Source organism: Elephantulus edwardii, unplaced genomic scaffold (genome assembly GCF_000299155.1).
Source record: "Elephantulus edwardii isolate Elephantulus edwardi_28Jun2011 unplaced genomic scaffold, EleEdw1.0 scaffold00282, whole genome shotgun sequence".
In the NCBI taxonomy this organism is placed as follows: domain Eukaryota; kingdom Metazoa; phylum Chordata; class Mammalia; order Macroscelidea; family Macroscelididae; genus Elephantulus; species Elephantulus edwardii.
This window is the reverse complement of record NW_006400032.1, coordinates 1,485,758-1,499,919: the sequence shown is the minus strand read 5'-3', so window position 1 is coordinate 1,499,919 and position 14,162 is coordinate 1,485,758. Positions and strand designations below refer to the sequence as shown.

General features: G+C 44.6%; 1 pseudogene; it reads right to left on the bottom strand.

Annotated features, from left to right (window-relative positions):
* Positions 1–14,162, bottom strand: part of LOC102847827 — a 197,924-nt pseudogene that overhangs the window by 153,232 nt on the left and 30,530 nt on the right.

The following is a 14,162-nucleotide window of genomic DNA, read 5'->3' as shown; positions in this document are numbered from 1 at the left end:
TGCCCTGGCAGATGCTGGGAGCTGAGCGTGGCGCCTAGGGGTGGGATCTCCCAGGCGGCGCACCCCGATTCCCGCGGGGCTGCGGGAGCTCCTGGAGACCTAGAGCACCTTGAAGCGCAAGCGCGCGTCCCCCGCCCGGCCCACTCACCGACTCCGCCGACACGCAGGCCACCAAGCCCAAGGTGAGCAGGATCCACGCGCGCCACATATTCCCGGGGACCCGCTGCTCCCAGCCGCCGCTTGCAACCAGCGTGGAACGAAGCCTCTTGCCCAGCGATCGGCGCCACCCGCGTCCGGGGATCCGGAGCCGAGCAGCCGCTGCGAAGGCGGCGAGGGCTGCAGGGGCTCGGGGAGCTGCTCGCTTCCTCCTCCCGCCCGCAGCTGCGCCCCGGGAACGCGGCGCCTTCTCACTTGTTGTTTTCTGAGCTCCCGACGCCGAGTTGGAGCTCTGAAGCGGCTGCTCTCTGGAGCCCTTTTGCCGCCGTTGTTTTATTCCTCCGCGCACTCGTTCCTCAGGTCGCGGCTGAGTTTCTAATTGCCAGGAAGCGATTCGGCGGCTTGAAATGCGCCGCCGGAGCTGAAGTTTGGGTGCAGAGCGGTGGGGACGCGCGGTCCGCGCGGCCGGAGCTCCCGGAGTATCTGGAGAGGCGAGCGCGCGCCCGCCCGGGACTAGAGCGCCGCCGCCGCGCCCCTCCTCCCGCCGCCGCCGCCGCCTCCCGGCCCTCCCTCCTCGCCTCCCCCTGCAGCCCGTCCGCCCGCCTCCCGAGCTGCTCCTCTGCGCTCCTCCGGGCGGCAGGGTGAGAGCAGGCGGCCGGGTGACTCCCAGTTAAACCCGGGCGAAATTCCTACAGGATTACGCCCCGATTGGCAGCTCCGGGGACCAGTGGGCGCTGCCGGCTCCTCGTTCTCCCCGCTTTCTAGCAGCCTCCGGGCAAACCAGGGCTCCCTCGCTGCTCCTTCTCTTTGCCCTTCTCTCGCTCTGCTTTCCTTCTACCTTCGCTCATTTCCTTCCCTATTTTCTGCACTTCTGTCTGTCTCTGAAAAGGTCAAGGAAACAAGAGACACATTTAGCTTTCAGCCTGCAAGATTAGACAGCAGAAAGAAAAAAACGCGATAAGAGTTGGGGGAGAAATAATCAAAGTGCCTGCACGCAGTGCTCACCAAAAAAAAGCAAGCCTGTTACTTTACAATTCTGACTGTTGCCCTATAGGATAGGATAGGACTGCAGGATAGGACTTCCAAGGTTATAATCTTTAGGGAAACCGACTGCCACACGTTTCTGCAGTGGAATAAGCTGGTGAGTTTGAGCCTCTTATTTAGCTTCCTTGTTCTCATGGCAAACCACCACCAACATTGTCACAGATGGTTTCACCATTGAGCCTGGGTGTTACCAGGACACGTTGTGTATTTTCTCAGTTTCACTATCTATGAAATGGAAATAAGACCTTTGGCATAAAATGAGAGTTGGGACATCTAGACTATAGCTGTTCCTAATGGTTGTGGTTGTTGTTATGTGCGGTCAAGTCACCTCTGACTCACACCGACTCTACGTACAAGAGCCCAAAACCCTGCTCTATCCTGAGCCAGCCTCACTGTCTCTGAAACACCTACACCCATTACCCTAATCACTGAATCGATCCATCTCATTGAAGGTCTTCCTCTCTTGCAATGTCCCTCCACCCTCCCAAACATGATGTCCCTCTTGAAGGTCTGGTCCATCCTTGCAACATGCCGAAAGTTATGTCAGATGAAGCTTCAGAATCTTTGCCTCCGAGGAGCAGCCTAGTTTCACCCTCTCTAGGGCAAACAAGCCTGTTTGTTCTCCTAGCAGTCCATGGTATACTCAACACTCTTCTCCAGCACCACAACTCAAAGGCATCAATTTTCTATCATTCCTAGTCATTCTCCAGCTTTCTGACGCATAGCATGCAATTGCGAAGACTATGGCCTGGATCACCAGATTCTCACCACTGGACCAATTGGCAGCATCAGGATGGATGATGAAGAGATTGAGATTGTACACAGCTTTAGTTTGCTTGGCTCCATAGTCAACAGTCTTGGCACCAGCAGCCAGGAAATTAAAAGGTGCATTGCAATGGGAAAGTCTGCTGTTAGGGACCTCTCCAAAGTGCTGAAGAGCAATGGTGTCTCTCTGGAGACTAAGGTGCATCTGATACAGGCCATGGTCTTCGCAGTCACCTGTTATGCATCAGAGAGTTGGACAATGACCAAGGAGGATAGAAGGAGAATTGATGCCTTTGAGCTGTGGTGCTGGAGAAGAGTATTGAGAATACCATGGACTGCTAGGAAAACAAACAGATTTGTCCTGGAAAGGGTTAAACCAGGTGGCTCCTTGGAGGCAAGGATTCTGAGGCTCCGTCTAACATACTTTGGACATGTTGTGAGGAGAGACCTGTCCTTGGAGAGGGACATCATGCTTGGGAGGGTGGAGGGACAGCACAGCAGAGGAAGGCCCTCTATGAGGTGGATTGATTCAGTGATTGGGATAATTGGGATGGGAGTGTCGGAGACAGTGTGATTGGCACAGGACAGAGCGGAGTTTAGGGCTGTTGTACATAGGGTTGCTATGAGTCACAGGCGACTCGACAGCACATAACAACAACATGGCCTGGATCAAGCACACCTTAGTCTCCAGCCCGACATTGTTGCTCTTCAGTACCTTGGAGAGGTCTCTAATAGCTGACTTTCCCAATGCAATTCGTTCCTGGCTGCTGGTACCAAGAGTATTGATTGTGGAGCCAAGCAAACTAAAACTGTTAACAATCTCAATCTCTTCACCATCCATTATGATGCTGCCCATTGGCCCAGTGGTGAGAATCTTGGTTTTCTTGATGTTGAGCTTCAATCCTATGGTAAGGTTCTGTAAATGTAAATTCCCTCTCTGATCCTCTTTTTATTAATAACATAGGGATCCAGTGGTTATTGATAATCAGGAACAATGGTTGGACGTGTCATAGTGAATAGATTTTCACACTCACTACCTCTTTTTTTTTTTTTTCACACTCACTACCTCTTTACCCCGCTGTCATCACCCCTTGGAAAAAGGATACTTCCCTTACTACTCATGTAACAGAAGAAATAAATGTAAACATGGCTCATCAGAGAGTAGAATAAGCAGTTGGTTTACTGGGGCTATCAGCCGTGCTAGTGTGATCTATGGCTGTATTAACAGAAACATTTTCTCTTAATTGACGAAGGTGATAACCCCAAGGTGTCCCAGTGTAGCCCATTTGGAAATACAGTGTACTCGTCTGGGTGACATATTTTTAGGGAAAGCTGTCTTAATTGGTTTAAGATCAGAGAAGCTAAACAGAGACTAGGCTGTAAAATCAATATTCTGGGAATTACTCAACAAATTGAGACAATATTAAGTGTTCAGAAATTTCTAACTCATAAAATTCCTATTTTAAAACAGAAAATGATAAATGTGTATTCCATGCCCACCTACCCCAGCCTCCCACACCCATTGTCACTGCCTCTCCTTCCCCTGCCATCACCACCCCCTCAAAAATGAAAAGTGGGGAAAGCCTTCTATAAACCCAAAATGCAACCATTTCTAAGCTCATAATTTCATTAAGGGCTTAAGTACCATTTCTCCCCCACACGGTGTAAGCCTCTAAGGCATTTTACAGGCTTCTTTTCAGCACAGAGGTGTCAACGTTTGGAAGCTACAAATAGGGCAATTTGATGAAAAATTGGCTGGAGACCCTGAGTAATAACAGATATAAGAGAGCTTCAAAGAAAAGAAGGATAAAGTAATTTTCTAGTTGGAAGCAAATAATGAGCACGTATTTCCTGAATGGAAGTAATTGATATGATGAAGTACTTAGCTATGAAGCCTTTTTTTTTCTTCTTTTACTTTCAGCTCAGTGTCTACCGTCTATAACACACATGTTGTTTTTGTGTACTGTCGAATCAGAACCGACCCATAGGTGACCCTCCAGGGGTTCTTCAGAGACAGTAAATCACAGGGGAAGAGACTGTCCATCCCTCTCCCTTGAACAGCTGGTGGATTTGAACCACATGCCTTCAATATCACCACACTGTTACTAGGCCACCTGAGCTCCTTATTACCATACAGAAAATGTATATAGTCCTAGTCATTACCATCATCTTTGTGACTTTATAGAGTAAATTAATTTGGAACCTCTTGTTTCTAGAATTCCTGCTTCAGGAAACCTTCTCTCTTATTCACCCTGTCATTTCATTTCATTCCTGACACATAAAGGACACAGTAAATATTGCTTGAATAAATTTTGCTCTAAATTGGACTGAAGCTCAACATCAAGACAACCAAGATTCTCACCACTGGGCCAATTGGCAGCATCATGATGGATGGTGAAGAGATTGAGATTGTTAACAGTTTTAGTTTGCTTGGCTCCACAATCAATACTCTTGGTACCAGCAGCCAGGAAATCAAGATACAAATTACATTGGGAAAGTCAGCTGTCATGGACCTCTCCAGAGTACTGAAGAGCAACAACGTCAAGCTGGAAACAAAGGTACATCTGATCCAGGCCATAGTCTTCACCGTTACTTGCTATGTGTCAGAGAGCTGGACAATGACTAGGGATGATAGAAAAAGAACTGATGCCTTTGAGCTTTGGTGCTGGAGAAGAGTGTTGAATATACCACAGACTGCCGGGAGAACAAATGGTTCGTCCTAAAGAAGGTGAAGTCAGCGTGGTCCTTGGAAGCAAGGATTCTGAGGCTTCGTCTGACTTACTTTGGGCATGTTGCATGGAGGGACCGATACTTGGTGAGGGTCATCATGCTTGGGAAGGTGGAAGGATGGAGAAAGAGAAGGAGACCTTCAATGAGATGGATTGTGATACAGTGACTGAGGTAATGAGGGTAGGTGTGTCGGAGACAGTAAAGTTGGCACAGGATAGAGCAGGTTTCAGGCCTGTTGTGCATAAGATCGCTTTGAGTTGCAAGTGACGGCATATAACAACAACAACAAATTTGACTCATACAAAATAAGAGTTATGAGACTTTAAAATACATATCATTATTGATAAATTGTTTTAAATAAATTTTAAAACAACTTGTTGCCACAATCCTTCATATGACAGCGTGGAAGTACCACTCAATAGAATCAACAGGATTTTCTTGGTTGTAGTCTTTCTGATGCAGATTGTCAGACCTCATTCTTCTGCAGTGTAGAGAGGTGGGTTTGAACTACAAACTTTCTGATTAGGAGTCAAATACAAACCATTTGTGCCATCTGGGGACCTTGCATAAAAGCATGTGGCCATGGTAAATTTGAAATTAAAGTATAATACACACATAATTGGAGTACAATGCAACATTGAAGAATTTGTGACACAGTGTATACCATAGGTTACTCTAGAGGGCATTATGCTGAATCAGCTAAGTCAGTCATGAGAGCATAAGACCACAATCATCAAGTGCTAAGGAAAGGTTTGCATGAATATAGAATCATTCTTGGGTAGGTACTAGAGCTAGAAGCAAGCGAGGGCACTGTTAAAATCAGTAACTAGATCATTTTTATTAAGATGGGTGAAGGAAAAGATAGCATGCAATGAAAGGATCATCAGATATTATAGGTATTGTAATTAATATAAAACAAAATGTGTGTTAATGCTTAAATGAAAATCAAATATGCTTTGCAAATTCTCACTTTAAAATCACAATTTTAAAAAAGAAAAAAATATATGTCATTTCTGTGTACCATTAAGTCAGAATTGACCCATATCTGACCCTTTTTCAGATATTCAGAGACAGTAAATCACACTTAAGGTGATTGCCCATCATTTTCCCACAGAGCAACTGGTAGATTTGAACTACGTATCTTTGCATTGGCAGCATAATTACTTATCACTGGGACGTGCAATTCAAGTTCATCAGCTGCTCTTCAGGAGAAGGATGATCCGTTTCCCCCTGTGGGATTTCTTGCCTCTGAAAACTGGCTGGAGGGTCAGCTAGGGGTTTGAGTTCTGACTCAGCAGCACACAACAAGAAGCCACCAGAGTTTATATGTAAATATAGATGCAGATAGAGATATCAGTATCTCTGGTGGCCAAGTGGCAAGAAGCTACACTGCAGTCCTGAAGGCACATGGTTCAAGGCCACCAGCTGCTGTGCAGAAGATAGATGAGCAGTCTCCTCCTGCACCTCTGAAAATCCACTGGAAGGTCAACGATGGCTCAGCTGTGACTCAACTGTACACAACAACAATAACAACATATATATTCATGCCCTTAATGAGAATTACAATGTCTCTGTCACCCATCACCATAAATATCAAAGAAAGACATGAGAAAAACTGGAAAATTATGACTCAAGTTGGAGAGTTTTGAGGGCCAACTAACAGCCTACAAGTGTCCAGGGGGGGGGGAGCTCTGGTGGCCTAGTGGCAAGAAGCTGCACTGCAATCCCAGAGGAACACGGTTCCAATCCACCAGATGCTCTGCCGGAGAAGGAGGCGCAATATCTTCCTGTACCAGTCAGATCTAATTTGACGGTACACGCACACAAAATAAAAAAAAAAAAAATAAAAAAAAAAAACAAGTGTCCAGGGGTACATATAAGGCTTTGGAAACTTAAAGAGAAATATGCAGAGATAAAAGAGTAGGCAGTGGTGTCAGTTTGAAGACTAAGGTGCACCTGATTCAAGCCATGGTCTTTTGAATCACTTGCTATGCATCTGAGAACTGAACAGTGAATAAGGCTGATAGAATAAGAGTTGATCCCTTTGAGTTGTGGTGCTGGAGAAGAATACTGAATATCCCATGGGCTGCCAAAAGAACAGCTATGTCTTGGGGAAAGTGCAGCTATACTGCTCATTGAACAAGGCAAAGATGATAAAGTCCTTTGTAAGGGTCAACATCAGGAAAGGTATGTCAGCAAAAGAGAGAAAGGCCCTCTAGTGACTGCAGCAATGGGCTCAAGAGTATCAGAAATGATGGATGGCACAGGACAGGAGAAGGCTCATAGAGCTGCTATGGATGTACTTGACTGGACATCAGCACCTAACAACAACAAAGTGTGGAGGGGAAGATCAGGAAGCTGGAAGTTGTAACGTTGGATGATTGTGATTCAACAGAAACTGAGTTTGCACGTGTGGCCAGTGTGGGCCCAGCTTGGTCTTTCAAAAGTCAACTATGACCATATTTTTAAGACAGATTTTTTTTGTAGAATGATAATTTTCATGAGATGGGAAAACTTCTGCAGGGCAGCTTCAGCAGAAGAATAGCAGTATGAGAGAAATGCAAATGACTATAAGATGTCATTTATGTGTCACTTCACCCAACCTCCCAAAAAGGGGGCCTAGTGCGCTTGCTCTTCAGCCTTCAGATAAAGCCACACTCCTGTTGTCGCCAAGAGTTAAGAATCCATCAGCTAAATTAGAATTCCGATGCTGACGTGGGAAAATGCACTCGTTCACTCGTCCTGATGCCTATTGAAGTTTATTGGGGCATCCACCTAACAAGGAGAAAGACGACTAGTCCCTGACGTAGCCTGGGCAGGCAGTGATAAAAATCAAGGAATCAGATATGTCTGTTGAAGGCATCAATCTCTGTCTTAACATGGTGACATGTATACATGAAGGCCCTTGTGTTTATGAGATATTTAGTGACTTATTTGCTTATAAAGATGATAATGCAGCATTAAGAATGTATGTAGTAAGGAGTTCTGGCACCATGCAAGCTCAGGTTTTTATATGATAGCAAACGAATACACAAGGTCTTTGTGACCAACTGCATTAATAGCAGATGTGGCAAAAAGGATACTCTATACTGAAGGGAGTAGGATTTGAGGGGGCAAGAAATATCTGCTCGTGTCTGTGAGGAGCATGTCTAAACCTGGAGACCACAAAGGCCTTTTGTGCAACCTGCTAATTGGACTTTCATTGTTGTTGCTCTTGGGGAGGAGCTAAAATTCTGTAGAATTTTGTGGAGAAGATGCAGTAAACTAAGTATATGTAGATAAAGTAAACTTCCTGTTAAGTGTTTTCATGTTCTTTAGTTTGAGGGCTGGACTTTGCTGGGCATAAACATTGCTTTCTAGTCAGAATGCATCCATATCTGACCCTCCAGTGGGTCTGGGGGAGATTCACCTGGGAGGAGATTGCCCATCTTTCTCCTGCACAATAGCTAACGGCTTTGAACCCTCTGGGAGGTTCTGCCTCTGGGTTAGCAGCACAGTTCCTTAAGGACTCCAATACCAGAGCTCCTTTTGCTGGGCATGTTGTTGTATATCCTCTAGTTGGATCCAATCCATACCTGACCCTCCAGTAGTTCTTAAAAGGCAGTAAATTGCACAGGAGATTGTCCATATTTCTTCCGTGGATCAACTAATGCACTCAAACCACATATCTCATAGCAAGTGAAATAGCTACACCAATCACTTCTCAATTAGCTTCACGGATTGCTAACAGAGCAAATACCTTATGTCAAGAATCACAGAATACGGAAAATGAATAGAAACACAAGGTGAGGATGTGGGAACAGGGGCAAAGGAAACATAAAACACAAAAAATCAGAAGTAGGAATCGGGCAAAATGAGAATAGAAGCTGCTAAAGGCATCTTTTCTGGTTTGTTTTAAACCTGAGCTGTCATATTGGCCTCTCCTATCACGGACTCAGTGATGTCACTTTATAACCATGGAAAGAGCAGGTGCTTTGTCCCAAGGTGTCAGAGGAAGAGGAACTGCAAAGGTAGAAAGATGCCACTTTGCTCTCCTAGCTTGTTCTGCTGCTGCCACTCCTGACATGCTATCAGGAGTGTAGGCAAGAAATTCATTTGGCTGCCTAAACCAAGCCTAAATCCACTGGACAGATGATGGAACCAGCGAGGAAGAGGGAACCCCGTCTGCCAAATACTAATTACTCGAGCTAATAATGAATGGCAAGTGAGCCGAGGCCATGGGGACGCTCTTCAGACAATCCAAAATGGTAATCTGCTAACCTCACACCTGCAACTCTTTTTTTTCTCTATAATTATATTTTATTAATTTTCATAAACATTTACAGAGATTTTGGGCTTCCACTCATTCATTGTTGCACTATTCTCTCTACCCTCCTCCCAGTTTGTTCTTGCCCAAATGCCACAGTGCTTGTCAAAGCCAGTTCTGATTAATCTTCTTTGTCAGTGTGTCCTTTGCCATTCCCTATCACTCCTCCCTGAGAGAGACTTCACCCTGAGTCATAAGGAAAAGGGGACGGCGTATTCTCTTAGCTACTTCCTGCTGAAAAGGGACGCTGTGGGTTTCAGGGTGAAGATCTTCTCTCACTACTCTAAAGGGCCCCTTTGGCAGTAGGAAACACATAGACTATTATGGAGATTGATTTTGGAATTCAGATGCACTCTTATTGATTGTGCTTGGCTGTACATGTACATATCCTTCAAGATGTATCATGGGGGTGTTGCAACCTAGAAGACACTAATTTGACTAACAAGTTATAAGTACATGAGTCCAAAAATTATGGAAAAGTAAAAGAAAAGATTCTTTCATTGTTTTACAAACACTTCCCCAGGTCCCCTCCACCATGCAGCCCTCGCTCTAGTCTCCTGTGATGACAGAAATACCCAGTTACATCTCTCTTTTAGACGGTTCTCTCCCTCCTCTGTTTCAGTGCAGTATACATTATTGAACCCATCTTACTCATTCTCTCCCCAACCCCAAGGACAGTCCCATTTTACAACAGTGGCATCATGTAATATTTGTCCTTTTGTGACTGGGATATTTCACTCAGCATAATGTTCTCCAGAGTCAACCATTTTGAATACACCTGCAACTCTTCTCTTCTACTGGCCAACCCTTTCCCAGGAATTTAGCTCTCTTTGTTTTCATGAGCTGATACAGTTTTGTTTGTTGTTATTCTGTAACTTTGTTCCAGCTGACCTTCAAGTAGCTGTTCAGAGGCAATAAATCACAAGGGAGGAGATTGCCCATCTTTCTGTCATGGAGCAGCGGTAGATTTGAACCTCATGCTTCTGGTTTGGCAGAGCTGTTCTTTATCATGAAGCCTTCAGGTGCTGTGGTTGGGAAGGAAATGCCACATGTCACAAGACGGGGGCACTTCTGAATGGCAACTGTAGGGAAATATGAGCAATATGGGAGAAGTACAAAGGGCCATAACATGTCCCCTTTCCCTCCAAAAAGGGACCCACTGTTCACTTGAACCTTAAGATAAAGCCACGCTCCCGTGCACAGTGAATTTTAAAGTGTTTACATTGGTGGATTTTTAGTGGAACATTAGGTCTTTCTTCCCAGTTTGTCTCAGTCTAGCAACTGCTGATCTCATCATTCAAGCTGGCAGCATGCAGTCCACCACTGGCAGTCAGGGGGCTGCACAGAAGCTGCATCTGTCTGGAACTGCCCCCATGGAAGGTGAGAATCCTACCCCTGTCAGTGTCCCACTGCTATCTCCACCAAGCTATCTATAGATGAGTCCTTGTATGGCAATTAGCTCCAACCACATTTTCTCTCAGGGCTCTAGAGGGGAGTCCTACATCCCAGATGGTTCCACACCAACCACATTTTCTCTCAGGGCTCTAGAGGGGAGTCCTACATCCCAGATGGTTCCACACCTTCATGTTCACAATTTTGTGGACCAAGACTGGACAGCTGATCTTGGAGATGCAATATATTAGTAAATCAGTGCTCAAATGACTCTTCAGATCAGGTGAATCAAGGAACTCGGAGCCTAACAGTATTGCTCATTGACCTGGAAGTACCATCCAAAATCGGTAAAAGCTGAAGGGTGTTTGAGCGCTGGAATGCAAGAGTTGGACTACAGTAGAGAGTACTAAGACATAAAGGAGCAGAAATAGGGGGTGTGTTGTTAGGTGCTGTTGAGATGCCCCCAACTCGTAGTGACCCTACATACAACAGAACAAAACTCTGCCCAATTCTGTGCCATCCTCACGGTCTCTGCTAGGCTTAAACCCATCGATGCAGTCACTACATCAATCTATTTCATTGGTGATCTTTCTCCCTTTTGTTGACCCTGCAATTTCCTAAGTATAATATTTCCAGGTACTGGCCTCTTCCTGACAATATATCCAAAGTATATGAGATAAAGTCTCAACATATTTGCTTCCAAGGAGCACACTGGCTGCACTTACTCCAAGTCAGATGTGTTCATTCTCTAGGCGTCCCATGGTATGTTCAATCTGCTTCACCAACACCACAATTCAGATGAATCAATTCTTCCTTGCTCTTCCTTATCCACTGCCTGACTTTTACATGCATATGAAGCATAGAAAATACAGTGGGTTGGGCTAAGCACACCTTAGTGCTTAAACTGATGTCTTTGCTCTTTAAAGAGGCCCTTGGCAGCATAGTTGCCCAGTACAATATGTAATTTCATATCTTGACTGCTACTTCCATGGGTGTTGATTATGGATCCAAGTGAAATAAAATCCTGGCTACCTTCAATCTTTTCTCTGTTTATCATACTGTTGCTTATCGGTCTAATTGGGAGGATTTTTGTTTTCTTAGTGTCAGAGGGTAATCCACTCTTAACACTGTAGTGTTTGCTCTTCACTAAGTACTTTAAGGAAAAGATATGCACTCCAAAATAATGTAGGATTCTAGTTGGCTTTTTTAGTTTTGTTTATTTTCTCAGTTCCTATCCAACCTTCCGTTGAGAATCTTGTCTCTGGTATCCTTGAGATAAAGGCTGCTTTTTTTTTTCTTGATCATTAAAGAAGGAGACTTTACTAGCAACTAAATGACACCAGGGAGTCCTAGTAGCTTAGTGGTGAGTTGTTGTTCTGCCAACCAAAAGAACATGGTTCAAATCCACCAGCTACTCCACAGGAGAAAGATGGGGCAGTCTCTGCCCATGTGATTTACTGCCTCTGAAAGCCCGCTGGAATGTCAGCTATGAGCCTGTTCTGAACCCACAATACACAGCAAGTGACTACAGACAGAAACAGAGATGAATACAAGGCAAGGTTTTTACTACTTTCTCTTGACTAAATAGAATGGAATCCTTCCATTTGGTGCTTTATGAGGCATGTGTAGTGAAAGAACAAACTAAGACAAACCGCTTATCTAAGACAAACCACGATAAAAATTATTTAGAAATTCAGAAAGAAAAACACAACAACACCCTTTAAAGACATTGTGCTTTAACTGTTGCCTTATTTGGGGATGAGGAAGATGACATCCATTATGGTCAATATGTAACATCTTCCCCATTAGGGAACATTACCTTTTTAAAATTACCAGGAAATTAAAAGGCACATTGCCATGGGAAAGTCTGCTGTTAGGGACCTCTCCAAAGTACTGAAGAGCAATGGTGTCTCTCTGGAGACTAAAGTGTGTTTGATACAGGCCTTCACAATCACTTGTTATGCATCAGAGAGTTGGACAATGACCAAGGAGGATAGAAGGAGAATTGATGCCTTTGAGCTGTGGTGCTGGAGAAGAGTATTGAGAATACCAAGGACTGCTAGGAAAACAAACAGATTTGTCCTGGAAAGGGTTAAACCAGGTGGCTCCTTGGAGGCAAGGATTCTGAGGCTCCGTCTAACATACTTTGGACATGTTGTGAGGAGAGACCGGTCCTTGGAGAAGGACATCATGCTTGGGAGGGTGGAGGGACAGCGCAGGAGAGGAAGGCCCTCTATGAGGTGGATTGATTCAGTGACTGGGATAATCGGGTTGGGAGTGTCAGAGACAGTGTAATTGGCACAGGACAGAGCAGAGTTTAGGGAGTCGCAAGCATCTCAACAGCACATAACAACAACAACAAAAGGAGAATAAAATGCATAACTATTTCTCTGTGTAAAATACTATTAACCTTTGGGCTGACATACAGGTTAACTGTGTTATGTGCTGTCGAGTCAGCTCCGACTCACAGCGACCCTATAGACAACAGCTCTGAATCCTGCTCTATCCTGAGCCAATTTCCTTGTCTCCAACACACTCACCCTCCTTAAATTCCCAGTCACTGAGTCAATCTATATCATCCAGGGTCTTCCTCTCTTGAGCTGTCCGTCCACCCTTCCAAGCATGAAGGTTAACTACTAGGGAGTTGCTTATTCAGACATTCTTTTAAAATATCTAGAAGACAAAGTGTCCAGATGCCCAGGTGTGAAAATGTTACTGAATTCTTTCAGGTAATAAAATGTGAAGCAGGCAGAATGGCCACACCTGAGTTAGTATGTAACCCTACGGACTAAGGAGGTAGAAGGCAGCCCCTTCCACCTGTTGTTAGAGGGGCCTGTGAGACAGTGGTTAAAGTACAGACTTTGCCAATGGACAGACAAAGGTTTGAATCCCAGCTCTACTGTTTATTGGTTATAAGAGGCCTTGACACTGGTGAAGCCTTCTAACTCTCTAAGCCTCAGTTTCCTCACCGGTGTAGTGGAAATGGTAAGGTTATTGTATGCAGTCTGTGAGCTAATGCATGAACTTAATTGTCTTGTGTATAATAAAATTTGCACATGGTGAATGTTTCACAAATTCCGATTGCTACAATTAACATTTCTTCTGCTTAGAACAATTTAGCTCTTCCACTACACCCTTCACCTAGCTACCTCCCACAAGTGCCTTAAATTTTATTTTGACATCAATAGCAAATATTTTTAGTGCCTACCCAGGAGCTGTAGGGGTCTAGTGAAAAACATACAGATTTTTAATCCACCAGCTACTCCTCAGGAGAAAAAATGGGCATCCTCCTCCCCATAAAGATTTACAGCCGTGGACACTCAATGATCGTCACTAAGAGCTGGACCTCACTGGACACCAGTGGGTTTGGGTTTTTATTTTCCATGAGCTGCACACCTCCTCCCAGAAATCAAGCCAGTAGGCCCAGCTAACTGACCATTAATATATTTGATCCTCACTGATTTATTATACTTGTATTGCTGATACTGTTAAGAAGGCGGGACCAGTCCTTACAGAGGGATATCATTTTGGAAGGTTGGAGGGATTGTACAGGAGAGGAAGACCCTCGATGAGATGGATTGATTCAGTGACAGATAATAAGGGTAGGTGAGTCGGAGACAATAAGATTGGCACAGAATAAAGCAGGGTTTAGGGCTGTTCTTTATAGGGTTGCTATGTGGTGATGAAGGAAGAAGTTCAAGCTGCTTTGAAGGAAATAGCAAAAAATAAAGCCCCAGGAATAGATGGTATACCAATTGAAGTATTTCAG